This window comes from Pagrus pagrus, assembly GCF_965226575.1.
Source record: "Pagrus pagrus genome assembly, chromosome: 6".
NCBI classification, from domain to species: domain Eukaryota; kingdom Metazoa; phylum Chordata; class Actinopteri; order Spariformes; family Sparidae; genus Pagrus; species Pagrus pagrus.
Window position 1 is genome coordinate 27,973,318 of NC_140190.1, and position 21,818 is coordinate 27,995,135.

At 42.3% G+C, this 21,818-nt stretch overlaps 1 long non-coding RNA gene across 3 annotated transcripts in view; it reads right to left on the reverse strand.

Moving 5' to 3' along the window:
• The window catches only part of LOC311258188, a 93,283-nt gene extending 72,989 nt beyond the window's left edge, over positions 1-20,294 (reverse strand). For all 3 annotated transcript variants that reach the window (XR_014622699.1, XR_014622700.1, XR_014622701.1), the window contains exon 1: positions 19,827-20,294. This is a non-coding gene — a long non-coding RNA (uncharacterized lncRNA). The remainder of the gene's footprint in view (positions 1-19,826) is intronic.
• Between the last annotated feature and the right edge of the window lie 1,524 nt (positions 20,295-21,818).

The window sequence follows — 21,818 nt, forward strand, 5'->3', positions numbered from 1 at the left end:
CAAACGTCCTCAGCCATGATTCGGCCTGTCACTCAACACACACGTGCACGACCCCACGTGCACTCGCGTACACACACACACACACACACACACACATACATATACAAAAACACACAGACGGCAGGCCCTTTTTGATTGATAGATGGCTTTCCCAACAAATAGAAAGCCGGGATCAACATCCTCGTGGACCCTTTTTACCTTACACACACTTATGCAGTGGCGTGTGTGAGTGTGAGCGTGTGTGTGAGAAAGAGAACATTCCAGAGTAACAAAGGTGGGATTAAGGATGCATTAGTTGGCCGTGGAGCGAGAGGCCTGTCAATAACAGCAGCCAGAATAAACCCTGAAACCTCGATAAGAAGACAAAGGCCGAGCCAGATAGCAGCAAGCACGGAGAAAGAGAGAGAGGGAGAGAGAGAGAGGGGAGGGAGGGAGAGAAGGATCAATAGAGAGAGAGAGGAGGGGTGAGAGAGACGGATGGATGGAGAGGCAGAGAGGGGATCAATATCAAGAGAGACAGGAGGAGAGAAAGTTTTCACACAAAGACGACTGGAGAGGGTGAGGGTGGGTGAGGATAAAGTGAATGAGGGAGAGCAGGGTAATGGATTGAAGGATGGAGGAGGAGATGCTGAGAGTTGGGATGGAGGTAAGAAGCAGGGTTTGACTGAGATGGGTCGATAATGATAGTAGCAGTGATGTTGTTTTACATCCTGCTGCTGCTGAAAGTTCGGGGCTATTTTAAGTGTTTCGCTGAGTAGAGGACTCACTCATACGTACACTTCTCTAAAATAATGCCTCTGTCACCTCATCTACACTTGGTATTAAAATGGGATATGCACACAGATACATTATTACAGATAACGATCCAATTTTTCATTTGCATTTTCACCTGGTATTTTTAATGCATCAGCCCAGACTCCCTTAAAAATAACAGTTCACAAAGTTCTTGGTTTGTAATATACAATTTTGTATTTCCTTGTAGTCCATCTCATTCATGTTATTGCAAACTGGATCTTAGCTTTAGCTACTTGTCGCTCCACCTATGTAATAACTACTGACTGTACAAAATATGGTCGGAGCTTCGGAAGGATCCTTAAACCTGCATTTATTCTAATGGCCAGCAGGGAGCAACGCCACTGGTTTCAAAAATATATCTGATTGTGTGGAAGCTCATGAGAAAAGGGCCCTATTCCTCACTTGTTTTATTACCTCAGTAAACAGCTTCCTGACGAGTTTATGGCTTCAATCCCTAGATTCAAGTCTTCTTCAGCACAGCATGATGTTCATACTGGAAGTGTCCCATTTAGAGTAAAACTGTTGATGAGGCAGGTATGATTTAGGGCATGGCTACCCTGAGATCTACCATGGCGTGTCTTCAGGTTGTCAGTCAGATCTTGTCAGGATATCCTCCCCAGCTCCACCCTCTCGTCCAAGTATGGTCACAGCTGGTTCCACAAAACCACGAGGACCACGGCTGTAGCACCAGCCTCGAGACTTCGAGACAAGCCCCAAGGAAGAGCGCCAGCATTTGAAGCCAATTTTACATGCCATTTTAAAGTGGCAAAACCATGTAATTACAACATCACATTATCCACATGGGCCCAAAAATACTTTTAACCATGAAGAAGAGGCTGTAAAACATCACAACCCCCTGAAATGACTTGTTCGATCCATTCTGTCCGATAACATTTGGAAAGTCTAGAAGAGCAGCATTATTGAATCATTTTATCCTTATTCATGGTAAGCTAAACTGGATGTTAGCCAACTCCGCCAGACAAAGTCTTGTGTGCACACTCTCTTTGGACCAAACAATGTGGAAGATCCAGGTAATTTAGTACCAGGGAATTCAAACTTTTTGGCTTCATGCACCACCGGGCAGATTCACCAACTTCTCATTATACCGTAGGTCCATGCTTCAAAGCGGTAGTCTACAAACCAATGAGTAACTACTGTCAACAACAGGAACTTTTCCTTGAACCAAGGATCTTTGCATGTCAGAGAGAGGAACCAAAGTCTCAATTTAGCTCCTGGGTCAAAGTTCTGGGTTCCAAATAGTCCCTCATTTTTGATGGCTGACCCCATGGCCCCAAGTGCTTATGGGGTCAGTTTGCTGTAATGACTTTCACTGATTGGTCAAAGATAAGCACCGAGACTGTTCCAACCACACTGTTTCCACTGCAGCAACTTTCCCATGTGCTCCAGAGCTGAAGCTACATTTTAAACAGAGGAACCAGGGAATACATTTAATCTTCCGCCATTGTTTGGTGCCACTAAAAAATCTTGCGCTGGGGGTTCTACTTTTCGATGACCCCATGAGCATCAGGACTGAGGTTTGCGGTACTGAGCATCACTCCCCAGTCCAAAACAAACCAGAAGGATGCTAGAAATTGTGTGAAGTACACCATGGTTACCTTCCCTGTCTGATCATGATGTTTCTGTAATTAACTCAGCAGATGTCCTTCAAGGACGGCACAGAGAAACAGCCTTCACCGTCGTATGCCAAATGATGCATTCACTTGCTTCGTGCTTTTAACTGAGACACTGAAATCCAAAGCGAACCAAGGTTAGAGGATTCTCAATCAAATAGTAGCAACCTGTGTTTGCTTAACTGAAAAAAAAAAATCTCCACCACAGTTATTGAATTATTGTCAAATTGAAGCTTTCATGAATCAAGAATCGAAATTCAGCTACTGGGGTGTCATAACACTCAGTCAAACACAGTTTTAGAACATTTTCTTGGTTTTGATCCGAAATAATGTCACTTATGCAGTAAAATCAAAAATTTTAGGCTATATCTGTTATTATTGATAGCTAACGGACAACAAGTTAGTCTGATGAGCCGTGTTTTGATGGAAAAGGAGCTAAATATCTCGCCCGTATGCCATTTATCATGCTGCCAAAGACATGCCATCTTGAATTGGTGGTTGAAGAGCGGCGGGCGCTTAGTCACAATAATCCTACAGAGGCTTGAACCAATGACAGCAGGGCGGCGGGCAGCGGCGGGGTGGGGAGGGGCGTGTAATTGTTTCACGGGCTCTCATTAATTAATTCCCCTCCTTCATTTATACTGGAAACACTACATAGGTCTGGGAGGTATAGGTAATGATACAGAGGGAGAGACATGAATACTGAGGGAGAGCGAGAGAGAGCGAGGGAGAGAGGGAGAGAGAGAGTGCATCCTATTCCCGTCAGCGAGCAGCTAGCTGTCACACAAAGACACAATGAGGCCCGGCAACAAACAGCCACTTAAAAAACAGCCTGGCAACAGAGAGCAAATTCAATTAGAGAAGTAATTAGTAGATACAGGGCCAGGCAGCGGGCTGCCGCAACGCCACAACACAGGAATTAATAGGCGCGGATAGGAGGAGGACGCTGTCATAATTAAGAGGCAATCACCTATGTCAATGAATACCTAAAAAAAAACACAGCCCCCCCAACGCAAAACTATTAATTCAGTGATCAAAAAATATTTCAGGAGATGATTAATACAGCAAATTCATTTTAAAAGACTAATTTCTGGAAAGATAGCAAGACAATTGCACATAATGTACTCCGCCTGGCATTTATATTGCTAATTAAATTTTTTCTTTCTGATAATTTGTGGAAGGATTGCTCTTCCCTGTCTTTCTCTCCTCCGATGTGTATGTGTGTGTGTGTTTGCTTCTTGTAGAGTTGTGAGCCAATGGAGGCAGTGTTGCAGCGGTAAATACACTGCAGACACTGTCGAACACAGAGGCTGTGTCTCGAAACGCCTCCGGCAAAAAACGCCGCCACGCATGGACGAAATAAACAACAGGAACACACACAAAAAAAACACAAAAACTTCTTTCCTTCTTCAACTCTGCAACATCCCTCCACCCTCCCCTTATTTATCTCCCCCTCAACACCACCGACACCGCCTCCCCCACAACTCCACAGATACAAAAGAGCCAGCAATTAAATTAGACGATAAGAACGTGAAATAAATCAGCAGGTTATTGATTGATTTGTCTCTCTCTTGGGGTGGGGGGGTGGAGGGCGGTGGCAGCTATCATTTCACACCAACAGCACCTCTATCGCTAACTAATTACTCTGTTTCTAAAATCCCTCAGATGAGACGCCGGTTTCATACAACAGATAGAGAGGCTTTGCAAAAAAAAACACATGGAAGCGAAGAGAGACGGAGGGATCTGAAGGATTAGAGAATCATCAGAGAGTGTAAACAACAAGAGAAATGTTTCTTCTGGGCAGCTGCGGTATCTAACATGCGGTAAGTGACGGGATTGTTTGTCTTTGGGCCTGATGTCGCCGTCACCCCCATCAGTGTAGAAGTCCTGATTCTGTCGGAAAGTCATTAATCTAAACAATAAGCACCGAGCTGCCCAGAGAAGCTGCAGCGCGAGGTTTCCGATGCGTCTCGGCATCTGAAAGGAACAGACTTGGACAGGATGTGGACTCAATAATAAACAAATGCAAGTTTAGTGGCCACACGACTGCTGTATGCACAAGCTAAGATACAGTAGCTCAACACAAGGGAGTAAAAGGCATCTGTCACTTTATGCGTCTTAAAATGGAGATAAAAATGTTGACAGTAATTATGGGGGGTCACCTGCCTGCAGTAGCCGGTACAAAAATACAAAAGAAAACATGCAGTGTACAAATATGTGAATACTAAAATAAAGAAGCAAACAAACAAAATCAAAGATGCATGAGACCAAGAGAGCAAAGAAAAATGTATGCAATGTCATAAATTAATATTATACTGTAACAGAGAAAACATGATTTTATTTTTAGATGTCAGGCATATCTAACATAACTGCACAAAAACAAAGGGATTTCTGTGTGCTATTATTTAATATTTACACAGCTTAGGCCTTCTACCGATGTTTCCACGCTTCTGGATTGCGATCCTCTAAAATGAACCAATGTCTGCTGTCTGAATCACAGGTTGCATTACTCCATGATTTGCCGATACGTGCCAGTGAGTCTACGATCAAAATATGGTGTTTCAGTATTACTTGAATTGTATTATTTCAAAGAGACAAAAGAAAAGAAAGAAGAGACCAAAAAAAAAGTGAATATAAATTCATGTTGGAGAGAAATGACTTTTTTCTTCTTTCCTGTCTCATTAATTAGACTTAGAATACTTTCACGTCCTCTGAGGGGCAATTTGTGGCACAGCACAGAAAAGACACATTTACAAACACGTCAGACAAAAATATCAGTACAGTAATTATTACTCATATATTTTGTGAACCATTGGAGGATAGGAGCTGCAACAATTAGTCGATTAATCTAATCATCGATCAAAAGGAAATTCATCGACAACTATTGTGACAATAAATGAAAAGTTTCAGTCATTTTTCAAGTGAAGGTGTCAAACATTTAGCGGCTCCAGCTTCTTAAATGTCAGAATTTTCTGCTCGTCTTTGTCATTTTTGATAGTCAATGTCTTTGGGTTTTGGAGCATTCTGAAGATGTCGTCTTGGGCTTTTTCTTCATTTTTTGACATTTTATAGACTAAACAATGGGTCGATAAACTGTGTAAATAATCTGAAGATGAATCAATATTAAATATGACTGTTGTTAGCAGGCCCTACTAGAGGAGTCCTGACCCCAGGCTGGGAACCACAGCACGCGCCAAACAAAGACAATCAATCACAACGCATCGGGACTCCTGCAGATATTTTTGTCTATTTCATTTTATGCACTCATATGAAATAAAAAACTGAGAAGTTAAAGCTCTGATGGAATTAAATAGAATAAAATGAAAACAGACTGACCTCTAACCTTGGTGTGAGAAGACACAAGTGCATTTAAACTGAGGATTTTGCATTTTGAGCACTAAACCAATAGAATCACAGAAAACACTGTGGATGAAAACTATTTGCCTCAACAGTCTGAATTTTCACACCTTCACATTTTATTTCATCTTCTATAGGAAATGAAAAAACGCAAGGCCCACGTTGAGGGCTGGTGGTGGAGGTGGGGGGGCAGGCTGCGATGATGAGCTGAATTTCCACAACCACATCTTTTAAATACAGATTTAGTTTCTCTGGCTGGGTTAAAAAATGGAGGGAGATCTCCATACGCAGAATTTACATATTCATCTATGACAGTTGGGGGTTATTTGGAGCCCCATTTTGGAGTGATGTGAGAAAAAAAATATCCACTTAGCCATATCATCTCCTACGATCGGGACTCATAAGCCTGGCAATAGGCTGAGAGGGGAGGATAACACTAATATGGCCTCAGATTTCTATGCGGGACTAGTTAATGCTATTTACTGAGGAAGGTAGATGATCGACTGGGGAGCAGAGAGGAGAAGGGAGGGAAGGAGATGGACATTAAGTGGCCTTCGGAGTCTGTGGCCGTTGCTTTAAGAGCCAATTACCAGGCTAATGGAGTTAATGCCAGAGATGAGATGGGCTCGGGAGATGAGAGAGGAGAGAGGAGAGAGCATAGCAGGGATGCCTGACACTGAGACAAACTGCAGCAGAGGGAACGATTAGTGTTTGTTAATCTGATGGGCAAATCATTAAGTATCAAACATACTGTAACACATCAGGAAAGAAATCCAAAACGGGCTGGAGGGGCAAGGAAACGTGCCACAAAACACACACACGGACGAGATCTGTCTCGGTTTCATGATCCGTCATGTTAGGCTGCAGATTAAAAGTGTGATCTCCGGGCTTATAAACGATTTAGCCAATTACCAACGTTATCTAAAAACGCTTTAATTTGCCATTCAGAGCTGCAACAGGGGCCCTCGGAGCCGTCAATGAGGGTGATTAGAGCCCAGATTGCGGCTTCGAAAGGCCCCAAACATCTGCTGTCAGAGTGACTTGGAGACGTCAACGCAGGAAAAAACTCCTCTTCAGAGCCTGGCATCTGATTAGCGAGGAGAAGACCGGGGGAGAGGAGAGGAGAGGAGAAGAGAGGAGAGGAGGAAGAAGGAGGGAGGAGAAGAAGAGGATGAGATTGGAAAAGAGAGGGAAGAAGAGGTGGAAAGACCTGAGTTGGTCGGATGCCAGCGAGCTCAGTGTGACAGGGAAGGCCCATCTGCGCTCCCCAACACTCAAGATGGCAGATGTAGAAGCAGATTGATTTTCATTCAGCTGTCATGATACACAAGTGGAGAAAAACACTTGCGCACGCACACACACACACACACACACACACACACACACACACACACACACACACAAACACACACACAATCATGGAGTTTGAGAGCTCTGTCAAGTGCCTGGGCTGCTGTTGGCTGTCGGTCTGCCAAGCTGTTTCTCTCCTTCCTGTCATTTCCTCATTCTCTGTCTATCCCTCCCTCTCTCTCCCTCTCTCTTCCTCCCTCTGTCTCTCTCAACGAGCGCCCGCCACATCTGGCGCTCAAATTAAATCATTTACAGTCCATAGAGAGAAGCGGCGTTTAGTGACAATACAGCCGGTGGGGAATCAGTGTGTTTTCTCTAAGCTGTGACACCATCGTCTCCTCTGGCATCTGATTAGATGTCATCGCGTGGCTGTTCAGATGTGCGAGACGTGTTCTCTTGCTGCATCGGAGGGTTGAAAATGTCACGGAGGGAGCCGATCATCTGGTGGCGTCGCCTCTGACACCTGCACGCCTTCCTCTTCGTGTCACGGCTTCCATCTGCGGGACCCTGAACTTCAGCACATTTTGTTTTGTTTGGTGATGCAAAAATGTGCGACTGAAGGTTACAAGGAGAAGAATTGCATTTTCTCTTTGACTTTTACAAATGTGTCCAAGGTCACTGATCGGTCGGTTTGCGATCCAAAGTGGGGAGCAATTTAAGAAATGTGGTCATGTATGTATGAGTGAGTCAGTAATCTCATTCAGAGTCCTCAGCCTGTGAGCAAAGCTTTATAACCATTCAAGAGCATATTACTTCTTTACTCTCTCTTCAAAGTGTTAGCATTCAAAGTACCTTTACCTAAAACTGTATTCAGCTGAAGAACTTAAGTACATTTCTGTACTGTAAACTTGTGGTGTTGTCACATTAAACTACAGTTTACTGTTTAAAGCTCCATGTTACTCATGACAGAAGCTCTCAGTCCTGCTGTGTGTTTAGCTCTATTCTATTAGCTTGATATTCTGTCAATGAAATTTGTAAACTCTGTAATTGTGTTGTTCCGTTCTGTACAAAGGACATCTATTGCGTGTCTGTCCATCCTGGGAGAGGGATCCCTCCTCTGTGGCTCTTCCTGATGTTGCTTTTCTCGGATCGAGGGTCTAAGGACAGAGGATGTCGTTCACCGTACAGCTTGTTAGGCCCACTGATGCGATGTGATTGTGATTTTTGGCTATATAAATAAACATGATTTGATTTGAGCTTTGTTAGCTGTTAGCTCCCCAAGCCAAACACATTAGCGTCCATCGGCTGCTAACAGCTAACAGATAACAATGCTTGCTGGTGAGAATTAGATACAAAAAGAGCTGAGAGGCACGAAAATACATCAGGTCACGCAGGTTAGACTAAATATAATTTTGACCTGCTCCGACTCAGGTTTGAAGTGGTTCTCAGATACCAAAAACCAAGTGGAAGACTTGAACTTTAACATGCACCATTCAAAAAATCCATTCAAATCCAGAGCAGAGCCACAAGTGACCAGACATTTGCAACTGAAAGGTCATTTGAAGTGGGAGACACTTCTCCCCCTGAGTCTCCCAACTCCACTGAAGGCCAAGACGGTGGTCCAGACCTTTTTAAACCTCTGGCTAATATTAGCGAGGGTTCAGCACATGCAGCAGAGGCAACGTCGACTGACTGGAAAGAAGATGTGACTCAGCGGTATCAACGATGTAGATCTACCACAAACACTGCAAACTACTACAAATACTACTACAACTACTACTACTGCTACACTCAGCCACTTACTATCCATCTTTTGATAAGTTATGTATGAAACGGTGGATCTATGGACTCTGAATGAAATCCTGAGATGCCTTCTGTTTTTCCAGGAATTGCAGCCATATTGGACAGTTTTTGTGACTCACAGATGTGATTTCCAAAGCCAACATTCAGTGACAGTGCAGGAAGTCGTGTGGTAAGGACATAAAGATGGTTTGGTGGGCGGGATGTATGTCTGACTTTCATGCAGGAGACCAGAGAACACATCCCATAATCATAATGATTACTGCAGAATAACTTACAACAAATCTTCATTAATCAACACTTACATTTTTCTTTTAACCAGCAGTTTGTGGGGCATTTTTTCTCTTTACTTTTATAGAGACATGATGAAGACATGACGGGAATAAGGGAAGAAATGTAACACAGGTTCCTGGTCAAAATTGAACTATGGGCCATGGTCAGCATCTTAAAGGGCATAAGATTAAATTTTTTTCTAGAAATGACTATAAATATATATACAGTATATATATATATATTTGTGTGTATGTGTGTGTGTATATATATATATATATAAATAAATAAATAAAAGGACAGAATGAGGCAGATTGCTGCATTAATCTCAAGAAAAATTGCCTCTGATTAAAGAAAATGCTTGAAATAAGATGGATTTTTAATGAAGAGTAAAAATACCTCCCCATTAGCAGCTTCTTTAGAAACAACATTTCCCGACTCAATAACAGACTGAATGACTTGTTAATACAGAGATCTACTCCACTGCAAAAAAGGTATCACAGCAATGCAGTCCCATGAAAAGCACTAAACACACTTCCACATGACGGCTGCTGTGCGTAATCTGTCCGGACACTGAAGTGAACAGTAATGACCACCGGGGTTCTGTCAGTCACCTAATACTGACACTGATAAAACATTCCACTCTCTGCTAATCACATTCAGCTGTCATTAACTGCTGCTCTATCAATGGCTGATTCAGGCCTAATAAAATCATAAAACATTTCTCTTTTTTTTCAAGATTTCATAAACATGTCGTCTTAGAGACTTTGGGAAGCCTTATAGAAGGCTATTGACTTGTAGCTCGGCCTGGGAACGGACTGACTCCTGCGAAATCCCTATAAAATATGAGACTGCTGGTCATCCATCATTATAGTCGGACAGCGCAGGCCTTTGTTTGTCCGGCACTGGCCAGCGCTGGACAGGACTGGCTACTGGCGAGACTGTAATGTGTGTGTGAGTCTGAGAGAGAGACAGCTGAAGCAGAAACAGCGTGAAACAGAAAGCAGTGTGTGTGTGAGAGAGAGTGTGCGAGTGTGTGAGAGAGGGAAGCAGTTGACCTGGTGTCAATTAGGAGCCCATATCGTTCCATTCCCCAGGGGCGAGGCCGACTCTGAAACATTAAATCATTTCATTCACTTCAAACCGATCCTGCTGTTTTCCCGCCTCACACTGCCTGTGCTCCCGCTGCCCGCTGCTTTGGTGACATTTTCACTGAACTAGCTTGAATCTCTGAGGCCTCGATGACGCTGTAATGCCTCGTTTAGCGAGCAAAGAGGTAAAAGAGTGATAATCCCTCAACAGAAGTGCAATATGCTTTAGTAAATCAGTGATTTGATCAGTAAACTGATGTTTGTCTGGTTCATTTAGAGGACAGCAGGGATGCAACAGAAAGTATATTTACAGCAACTCAGCTGAACACATTTCTCTGCAGAGTAACATTAAACATAACAAGTTAAATTCATGCATACAGCAGTAACAAGGTATTTTCATTTTCATTTATTTGTATTGAGTCAAGCTATACAGGTTTACTGATCTGCTGATATTATTAGCTGATATTGGCCTGTTACAGATATATATCGAGATGTTCGAGAGAAGTCCTTTATTCAACCTCATCGAGATGAAAATCTCTAGTGATCTGGCCAAGAGGGCAGAATAAACATTAAACAGATATATGTTGTCTGATATGTGCTGATACAAATACTTGTGGCGCTGGTTTATGCATTTACTCCTTAAACCCTTTATATTTGTATATTTTGCAAAGTTCACTAATATTTAATACCCTTACTGTCATACACTGGGCCTAGTGTGTGACTATGACCCACTGGTTGTTACTGTTTTTTGTATTGTACTATTGTATTTTTGTAACAATCTCTGGCACAAGACTTTCCTTTGGGATTAATAAAGTTCTGCCTTATCTTATTTTATCTAATCTTATCTTATCTTATCTTATCTCTTCATCACAAGTGTTGACACTTTATTCCCTAATATCCACATTGGCATCTGCCCTAAAACTCAATTATAAATCAAGGTAATGTATTTGTCATTATACAACACAGGGTTGCAAATTACAGAACATACACGGTAATATACTTATATATAATTGCACTCTAATCTGCAAAATATCTCGTAAATTTCAATGAAATGAAGAAGTTGAAGTTAGGTTGTGCACAAAGTATTACCATAAGCCACTGCACTAACTTGTGTTTAAAACATTTTGAATATGGATGCTATGATTCCCACTTTTGATTTAGATTAAAACTGTTTCCATGTGTAGTTGCAGGTATATGTTCTCTGAGTACTGTCTATTGCTCACACTGGTCTTGGTCGTCTTTATCGTGATCATTAGCTGGAGAAAACACTACAATTTACTGCTCAGATTGCACATATAAGCTAATGTATCAAAAAAAGTATGAAGTATAAAAAGTATGAAGTATAATAATGGTGATAAGCACTGTATTCCAAAGCAGGTTGATATTGGCAGCTGGAATAAACACCATGATCGGACGCCTCTACTGGGTGAACATTTGTGATTTTAAAACCTCACGACAATTGAAACTACTTGATTTGACCTGTTCTCTTTGACTCATGATCACTAGAAGCTAAAAGACACCAGATGATGATGTTGTATGGTGTGAATACACATACTGATGAGTGTGTGTGTCCTTGACAAAGGATTGACGAAGATGTGTCATCTCCAGCACATCCACCGTGAGGAACGACACATGTTGATGCGCCTCCAGCCCTAGCTGAAGAAGTGTTAATGGCAAACCATGTTTACACAGCAGGAAACGTTAATAATGTAATGTATTAACATCACATTAAACATTCACTAACAGCGATCAGTGCAACTTTGTTGGTTTAGTATCCAACACAGTGCTCACACATCACAACTGAAACAACTTTTCTATCATGTTTTACTTGTGAAATTTACATGTTGATTGAGTTTGCATGAACACACACATTTCGAAAGTATCACACACACTTAGGCGTTGTTAAACTTCATGCAAATTCTCAAACTGATTTAGTAATAAATCCCATATTTCCGATCGTTGTTTGTTGGTGGCAGACTCCAAATCAGCTTTTCCATAAAATCCTCTCTGACAAAATGTGACAAACTATTGTTGTTCTTTGTCTCCATATCACTCTAATCCTCTTCCTCTCTCTCTCTGTCTCTCCATCCCTCCATCCGCACTCCCCAACCGCAGGGAGAGGCCTCAGTACTGACCGCGGTGAGCACACACACACACACACACACACACACACACACACACACAGTGGCGGTCGGCTCTGTGGGTCTTACTGGGGGGCTAAGCTGTGTGGTCACATTTAACATATGTGTGTGTGTTTCCGTGTTAAGTGGGGAGTTGGCCTGTGTGTCACTGGGTTTTGGCTGCGGGGGCGTGTGTGTGTGTGTGTGTGTGTGTGTGTGGCTACAGTAGATGGACTTGGCCGGACTTAGAAGAGGGCTAGCCGGATTTGGCTATTCTGAGTGTGTGTGTGTGTGTGTGTGTGTGTGTCACTTGTTGGCACATACTGATCTGGGTTGCTGTATGCATACATGTGCTTGCCTGCATCCGTGTGTGTGTGTGTGTGTGTGTGTGTGTGTGTGTGTGTGTGTGTGTGTGTTTGGCCGTTGTTGTAGGTATGCTGCAGATCAGTTTAAGCCTTATAAACCTATTGTTGTACAATAAAACCATCCTCTCATCTCTTATAACCTCTTTGTCTGATAGTCTATCCATGCTTCTGCTAATATCCACCCACACTGAGGTCTAATACTCTATAATACATCTCTGCATGCAGAACAATGCAGTGCTTCCATGCATCCAGTTTTTAAAAATAAGGTATTAAAAACTTAGTGACATTTAAACATAAGATAAGCGTGTTATTGTTGATACCGTCGCACATATTTGATGCGGGATATGAATGTGTGTTGAACTTGTGGTCGACAGATTCATGTGAAATCGCTGAAACTGTGGTCTTCACCATTTGCATAAGATCCAGATTAGTCCAGCACATATTTCTCAGTAAACTACAGAGTGAATAGCTTCTCTAATATACAAGTATTTGCCAAATAAATCATCATCATTAGATGAGATTAGAACAACTTTATTGTCAGGAAAATACAAACACATACAGTACACTCTCATACTGAAGTTTACTGTAATTGGTTGACGATATTAATTGCATTTGGGATAAATGAGCCCTTGACAATCTTTTTCTTTGTATCATCGCCCTGAGGGGAGCAGCTCAAACTCAGTGTAGAGAGGAGTGTTTTGAAATTAAAGATTGACAGGGCTTTCCTGTGTACAGCTAACATGGCTTGAATAGCAGAAGAAGTCAAATACATTTGTCTCTTGAACTTCCTGAACTTGTAATGAAATGACTATGTATAAAACCATGTTCAGGTATCTCCCTGGTTAAGACCTATAATAAATTCATCATTGACCCAAACTTCATGAAGGTTTTTTGTGACAGTAGTTTGTGTTCCGTTCATTCCATCACAGAAACATGAGAGCTGTAGAAATCATTGGAACTGAAGACTGCCAGGATATACATGTTCTTTACAAGTGCATGTACACAACTGTACACAAACTAGCTAGCTAATGTGTAATGGTTAGTTAACGTTACATCGAGAGGAGTTAGCCGAATGTCAGATCAGCCAGGTTTGCTTCCTCTGTATTTCTGTGGATATGTTGGACAGATATGTTTGTTGCTGGCGTATTTTTAAGTTGACTTGAATTATCGTTAGCCAGAAAAGATCGAGGCTTCTCTTGTCTCATGAGACTGGAAGGACTCATCATTTGCGTCATTTTGCAGCGTTCATAAAACTAAAACACATTGTGATATATTCTTCCATTGTGTCCTTCAGTCTTTGCTGCCGGCTAATAAACACAGTGTTGTCATGTTTCTTATTGTCATGCTTGTCTGACCTGGGTTCATTACTATGAGTTACAACCTTCACATAACCAAATTATTCAATCCATTGTTCATATAGAAATATTGATTACTGCAGCGTTCATTAAACAATTAATCCAATAGTTACTGACAAAATGACAACCTTCCAATACCAAAGCTGAAAAGCTGTCAGACCAACCCAACTCTGTGCACAAATACTCTGGGATATGGATCTTAACTTATTCTGACTGACAGTAAAAAAAGGTTCAAGCCACAATGTTGTCCATATGTTTAATACTCAAAGAAAACTAAACTTAGCTCTCACAGCTCTCACATCATTGTCATTTAAGCTCTTTGTTTCCAGATTAAAACACTTATCTTTAAAATTGTTTTCCATTCAACTTATTTTAGTTCATTAAAGTTTATTAGCGCGACTGCTTAAGTGTCAATAAGTCTTTTTATTCCCCCGACTTCTCAGAAACGTCCCTGAGCTCTGGCTGTTGTGAAGCCTGCTCGTCGGTAAACTAACTCTGCGCTGATTAAAGTGGATTTAGAGCTTGTTGCATTTGATCAAAGTCCGGCTGATATCAGAATCGTAGACCAGCTAAGCTCTCAGAACCAAATCCATAATAATACTCTTACACCACCCACAACAAAGAGACAGCCGACACCAGTAAATAAACGTAGGCAGAAAATATAATTTGAAAACCCCTCCCATCTGAGTAAAGTAATACCACGGAATACAAACTGCCGTAATTGGTGGGAGAATTAGGTTGATAAGAGAAGGGAGTTGGACAGTAAATCCATTCAGCTCATCTGTTTACTATTGAAGCTTCTGAAGACAAGTGTTGTTTGTCCTTGATGCTGTGTTACAAAGATTAGTGCCACAAAGAGTTATGGATTTGCTAAATTATTTTACTTCATTTTTTATTGATCTCTTAACTGCAAGAAAAGAGTCGACAAAGCTTTAGGTTTCTGACCCCAAAAAGTTTTTGCACGTTGTGTTTTAGTGCGGTGGGTTTATTCGCCAGGCTGCATCTATAAAAGCAGTTTTTTGAAACCTGTAAGCAGCACTTTCAGCTCCCTTAATGTGCTGCATCTAACTTCACTGTCAATATTTTCTCCCTCGACATTAACCCCAACAACGGTCGCACAGCAGGGGTGGTGAAACACTAATGTATAATGTCTTAATGTGCAATAAAAGGGATGCAACCTCGAAAAGAAATGCACGCGCACACACTCTTCTATCCCATCCATGTGTTTGCCTCTCCTCCTCTTAGGGAGCGGAAAAGTTTTCTCTGTCAGCCTCTTAAGTGTCTGCCCTTCAGCTACATTACCCTCCTTCCCTGCTCCCCTCCACCTATCCCTCCATCGCATCTTAATGTGTTTGATAAAACATCGGGCATAGAGGGAAGGGCACAAGGCGGATGATGTGCTTTTTTTGGCCAAAACAGGCATCAGCTAAAGGAAGAGGATAAAGGGCTGAGTCTGCTCTGTCTGTCTATCCGAGTCTGTCCGTCCACTCCCTGCATTAAGATGCCGTCCGGCTTCTTTTCAAAGCCAGCCACTCTCGTCGGACCGCTGCATCTCAGGGCTTTTGTCCCCCCTCAATCTCCCCATCCCACCGCCGCAGCCACCCACCCCCACCTCTCAGCCCGCTGCTGAGTGTCTGTAATGGCCCAGACGAGGAGGGGGGGGGGAGAAAACTAAGGAAGTGAGAGAAATGGAGGAATGGAGCAAGAAAAAGAGAGCAAGCGGGAGGAACTGGAGGGTGAAGGAGGGAAGGGACAAAAGGAGGAGAGAGGGAAGTGAAGAAGAGAGTGGTGGCGGAGGAGAGCGAGGAGACACGGGAGCGAGATGCACGGGGGGGAAAAGGAGGCCGAGTCTTTAGGAGGAAGCCAGGCGGCACTAAGCGTCTCTGTCGCTGCCCAGTCAGGCCTGCTCTCCCCCTGGCCATGAAAACCTTCCCTCCTCCCCCGCACCACATCCCGTCCTGACCACGCTGCACTCCTCTCCTCCCCTGTCCACTCCGTCCTCTCATCCTCACACACATTCATTAGGATTTGCCACACTTGTAGGGACTCTCCATTGGATTACTTTTAAACCTATTGAACCTGAGGCTGTCTTTCGCTCTCTTTATTTACAGAGATGGCATGGTCACTACATGTCTCTGAGAGGCAAGACGTATGTTGTTATAATGAGGACAAGTTAGGCTACTCAGGAATGCCATCATTTGGCATGTGAGTGGAGCTGCACGATATGAGAAAAAAAAATCATAGTGCAATTACAGAGAGGAATGCAATATGATTCTCAACTAGTGGGAAAAATCATTTTGGTATCACATTTTTTATTTCAACTCTATTAAAATCACGATGATGTGACATTTGTTGGGGTCTGTACCAAACAAACACATTTTCTTACATCTGCAGATTCTTAAAGGACATCTCTGTAGCACTACAAAGCTTCATTATAATGCTGTTATGTTGATTTGGATATTGCAACAGCCATAGTGTGGTGTCTATGTCGATAATATTTCGGTTAATTGTGCAGTTGAAGTGTTGAGTGTTGAAACTACTTTCTGTTGCAGTTTGCATCCAGGAGGGTAAAGGATTGAAAGTGCAGGGTTTATATCACTTTGGAGAAACATTTTCATGAACAAAAATGTGATTTTATGATCAAATGTGTCATAAAAAAGAGCACAATTTTGCATTTGGTGCAATCTTTGCATTGCTTTACAGCACAAGACACTGTAGGAGGGAGATGCTGTGCTTCAGATGAGATAAGATAGAACTTTATTCAACTCAAAAAGGAAAAAAGTATTATCAGGTTTTATGAAGATGTAAAAGATGTTCATGAATGAATAAAATAAATTCCATAATCTTTGTTCACTCCACTAAATTAAGATTGATAGTTGAAACATCATCTTTGTAAATGATGGGTTGTAGGACCTTGACTCTGACATCCTTTACAGTCGTCTCTAACGCGGAAAAAAAATATTACATTAAATGCACCAAGGTAATGATAGCAACTTAACACACATACTGTATATGCATGTTCAAAACTAATATGTATAAGATGAAGGAACTCATCAGCCTCATTCATATTCAATTTAGCACAAAATCCTCTGTATTGCTTAGAAACGTGTATAAAATGTGGGGCCTTTCTTCAACTTTAAATGACTGAAGTTAACAGAAAATCTCTTCCAGACTTCCAGAAGGGCAATAACTTTTTAGCATCCTCAGGATGAAAGTGGTCTTGATTTTGAGAAACAGCGTCATTGATGTGAGGCCAACAATCATCTGCACTGTGGACTAATATGTTTATAATAATAACAAGAAGGTAGGAGTATGAAACTGACACTGACAGCCTCGCTGTTTGGTCCTCACAAGGACTGGAACACAAAGAGCATACACACACACACACACACACACACACACACACACATAGCCAGTGGCCTCAGGACTAATTGCTAGATTGGAGCAGATTTTCTAGTTCAGTTCAGGGCTGTAATTGTGAGGAGAGCAGGGAGGAATGACAGGGCTTCAAGCTGAGAGGACAAATCACCAGGGGCCGCCGATTAGACTGCACTAATGTTCACACGTCTGTGTGTGTGTGTGTGTGTGTGTGTGTGTGTGTGTGTGTGTGTGTGTGTGTGTGTATTGGGGGTGAAGGGTTAAGCCAACCATCTCTCAATTCCAGGTTTCCGTGGCACTGACCCCAAACTGCCACACACACACACACACGCGCACACACACACCATGTTACCCCCTACAGGCCCTGCAGTGCCAATGAGAACAGCTTCTGAAACTACTTGCGTTAGCTTCAGTGCAACAGAGATAACCACCACTCCAGTCTGAGTGTTTATCTTTCTCAAGAAGAACCCAGAAATACCACAAAGTTTCTTATATACTGACCTTGTGAGAGTTGTGAAAAGAAAGGGGGATGTACAGACATATAGATGTATAAGATTGAACTTCATCCGACAGCTTGATGTTTGATAGTTTACACATTCAAAGTAAAATAAGAAGTCCTACAGAACTGCAGTCTCCAGGTCAGGAGAAGCTGTAGAGGTGTGAGTATAAACCCAGAGGTCACCAGTAGAAAATCTGAGCTACAAACAGATGCTGAAACTATGCAATTATGAGCAAGAGAACATAAACTCAAGATATTAAAGTATCACGAGCATCAGAATGCATACTAGAAATGCACTGTCTTTTGAGTGAGCTGCTAATATTCACTATTCTCACAGTGCAAAGGAAACTGAGGAAATATTTACATCTTATCATGTGCAGCTCAGAGCTGCAACAACTAATTGATTAGTTGTCAACTATCATATTAATTGCTAATTACTTTGATAATCGATTGATTGATTTGAAACATTTGTTAGGAAACAGAAAGTCAGAATTCTCTGATTCCAGCTTCTTGAATGTGAATGTTTTCTTGTTTCTTCACTCCTCTGTGACAGTTAACCGAATATCTTTGACATTTGAAGGCGTCATTTTAAATATTCATTGATATTTTTCACCATCTTCTGACATTTTATAGTCAAAACAACTAATTGATTAATCAAGAAAATAATTGACAAATTGATTGAAAGAAAACAATGGTTAGTTGCGGCCCTGATGTGGACTGTGGTGGAACGCCTACAGGATCGTCTCAAAATCAAAAACAGATGTTTTGGAAAAAAGAGTTATTGTCGAAGGCTAAAGTTTGAGTTAGTGCTGCACAATATGGCTAATCATATTGCGGTTATTTTTATTTTTGACCGATATTGCGATTGCAATATGAGTCACGATTTGTGGGAATGATCATTTCTGCAGCACGATTTTCATTTTCACTGAAAAAACTATTAAAATCATGATGACGTGAAATGTGTTGCAGTCTGTACCATGTTTCCTTACATCTGGACAACATCATTTGAAGGCCAGAGCACCTCAGCAGCAGTACAGTACTTTGTTATTAGTATTATTATTATCCAATTTTATCACACATTTTGCTTTTATCAAAAATGCAGCTTATTGTGAACTGGATATTGCAATTGGCTATATTCCTATTTCAATTGTATTGTGATTAATTGTGCAGCCCTAGTTCAAGCACTGTATCATTTCCTTTTAGTATAAAACAATTAAAAGTAGTGTAAAAAACACTATTATTAGAGTAAATACTACACACAATGCAGTATGAAATTGGGATAAAGGAAATTACTTTGGTGTGCCCTTAAGCAAGGCATGTTGAACCCTCCTCTGCTCAACAGTGTTCATACTGTTCCCTTCCCTGTGTGAATATGTGTGACTTGCTCTATAACATGTTTAAAATGCAATGCAGGTAAAACTGTTCATTTAACATGGTGTCAGTCTGCCATGACTCCAAGATGAACGCAGATCATCTGAACAGAGAGTCGACGCCATCTCTCCCCCTGTCTGCAGCAGCCTCATCAGACACAGCAGGACAGGAAGGAGACACACAGAGGGAGACCACAGAGATCTCAACACACAGACAGAGACCTCACTCTGAGCAGCACCACAGGTACTCTACTACCAGATAAATCTGCATTAAAACACCAGCACAGCCAGGAAAGCCTGCATGAGAACTCCTTATAGCCTCTGACAGTTATTCCTCTCACACCCAACGTCTGCACCCACACCTGGACTCTGTCTTAGTTGAGCTCGTTTTGAAGAAGATGGCGAGAAAGAGGCAGAAAAAAGAGAAATTCAGACAGCTAATCGAACTTTTCTATGTTGGTCACACAGTCAGTCAATCATTTAGCCAATCTTTCAGTCAGCTTACCTTGCAGTGATGTCATGGTTGTCATTATGACAAGGCCTACGATCCTGTTGTCTGATTGGACGTCGGCTGCTGTCCAAACCAGCGTTACATCCATGGCCAGGGAAAAGGAAAACAAGACTCCTCACTCCTAAAGCTGGAATACTGGGTTGCTGTCTCTATATTTTGATCTCTGGTTGTCTTGCCTGGTCTAGTTCCTGCACCTTAATTGGTTTTGGACATCTTCTTCAGATTAAAAATGGCCTTCCTCTACATTCATCTACCATTTCTACGCAGGATAGTCATATTTCTGTCTAGTTCAACCCCCCAGTTGCCTCGTAGTTTTTCTTCCCTACCTGGCCTTCTCCTCCTCCATTTCTCCAAACCTTATCCCTCATCTTCATCCCTCCTTTAGCCTAGCACTCGGCACCTTAATCGCGGCCTCTCATCAGCCTCACCTTTCTCCCACCTTAGCCTGCATCCCACCCCGCCCTCCCACCTTCACACTTTCCCCCTCCTCAGCCTCCCCTGGCCCTGTCATCCCCCTATAACCCCCCAGCCTCGGAGCTCCTACCCCGTCCCCGGCTCTCCCTGTCCCTGCCTCTCCTCCAGCCTGCCTTCCCCTGTACTCTGCCTCCCTCAGCCCCAGCCTTCTGCTCAGTGTTCAAGGGGAGAGCCAGCTAGGAATGCTGTGGCTCTAGACGTTTTGTCCAAGCCCTAGGTCTCTTTCACTGAGGCAAGATTAGTTCATACAAAAACTCAACAATACACCACTGAAAGCCATTGTTGATATTCAACATTTTTCACATAGCGGAGCAGAATAGACAATGCGGCAGCCGGGAAAGCCCGAAGCGGACTAGCAGGGTTGATGGCTGATGGTATCTCAGCTGAGCGAGGGCCTTAATCCCTTTTTATACAGCGCACACACACACACACACACACACACACACACACACACGTACACACAAGTACACGCACACACTCAACAGCCTGGAGACAGCAAAATCAATACTGCTCTCTCTGTCTGTGTGTGGATCGGTGGGTGGGTGAGTGTGATAGGGAGAAAAAAGAAAATAGTTCTGTTTGTACCTCTGTGTGTGTGTGTGTGTGCGTGTGTGTGTGTGTGTGTGTGTGTGTGTGTGTGTGTGTGTGTGTGTGTGTGTGTGTGTATATGTGTGTGGTGTCTTGGCACATAAGCATTCTCAGATCTTGGTATCTCAAGGATTTCTTACTGTTCTCCATCACATGAAGTGGTTAAAGCGACGTCAGGACAACATTAGTCCAAACAGAAAAGCTACAGAAGAAAACGTCGTTTTTTGGTAAAACTATGAATTTCATGTAGATGAAGGAGAAAGTCCAGGTTATTGAAGTGACCAACTAACCTGATGCACCAGATGATTTGTTACACAGACGATCTGGAAAGGTGCCGCTAGAAACTGTTTGGAAAAGGGCAGGCACTTTCTAAAATGACTTGGCAGGTGATTGGACGAACCATCTGTCTATCACTGTCTTTCATGGGCTAACTTTAACCAATCAGACCAACAGTCTGATTGAGAGCGCTACCACCAGTGGAGCCAGTTGGTAAATCAAACTCCTACAAAAGCTGGTCGAGAGAAAACTGAAAACAATGTTTTACTCTCTCATTCTATAGCAGCTACGCTAACCTCTTGAGGAGCCGCTGTTGTTGTCAGTCACTTCTGTCGCTGGGTGTCACATGTAAACCACGCCCACGGCTGCAGGTAGTTCTTCAAATGATGCTTACTGGTTCAACTCCTGTGGTTCAGACACAAGTGCATGGCTTGAAGCCTGGCAAGATGGATTGCACATGATCACATGATCGAATCCAGCGGCCTCGCAAGGTAACCCAAAGTCTGGAGAGATGATATTTTTATTTTATGCACACAAGATAATAGTTTTTGCATCCAAGTGAAACTCTTGTGTGCATAGAACAAAAACTATAACCTCTCAGGAATCATTTTATTATATAGAGATTTTGATATTAATTTCAGCCCTGCC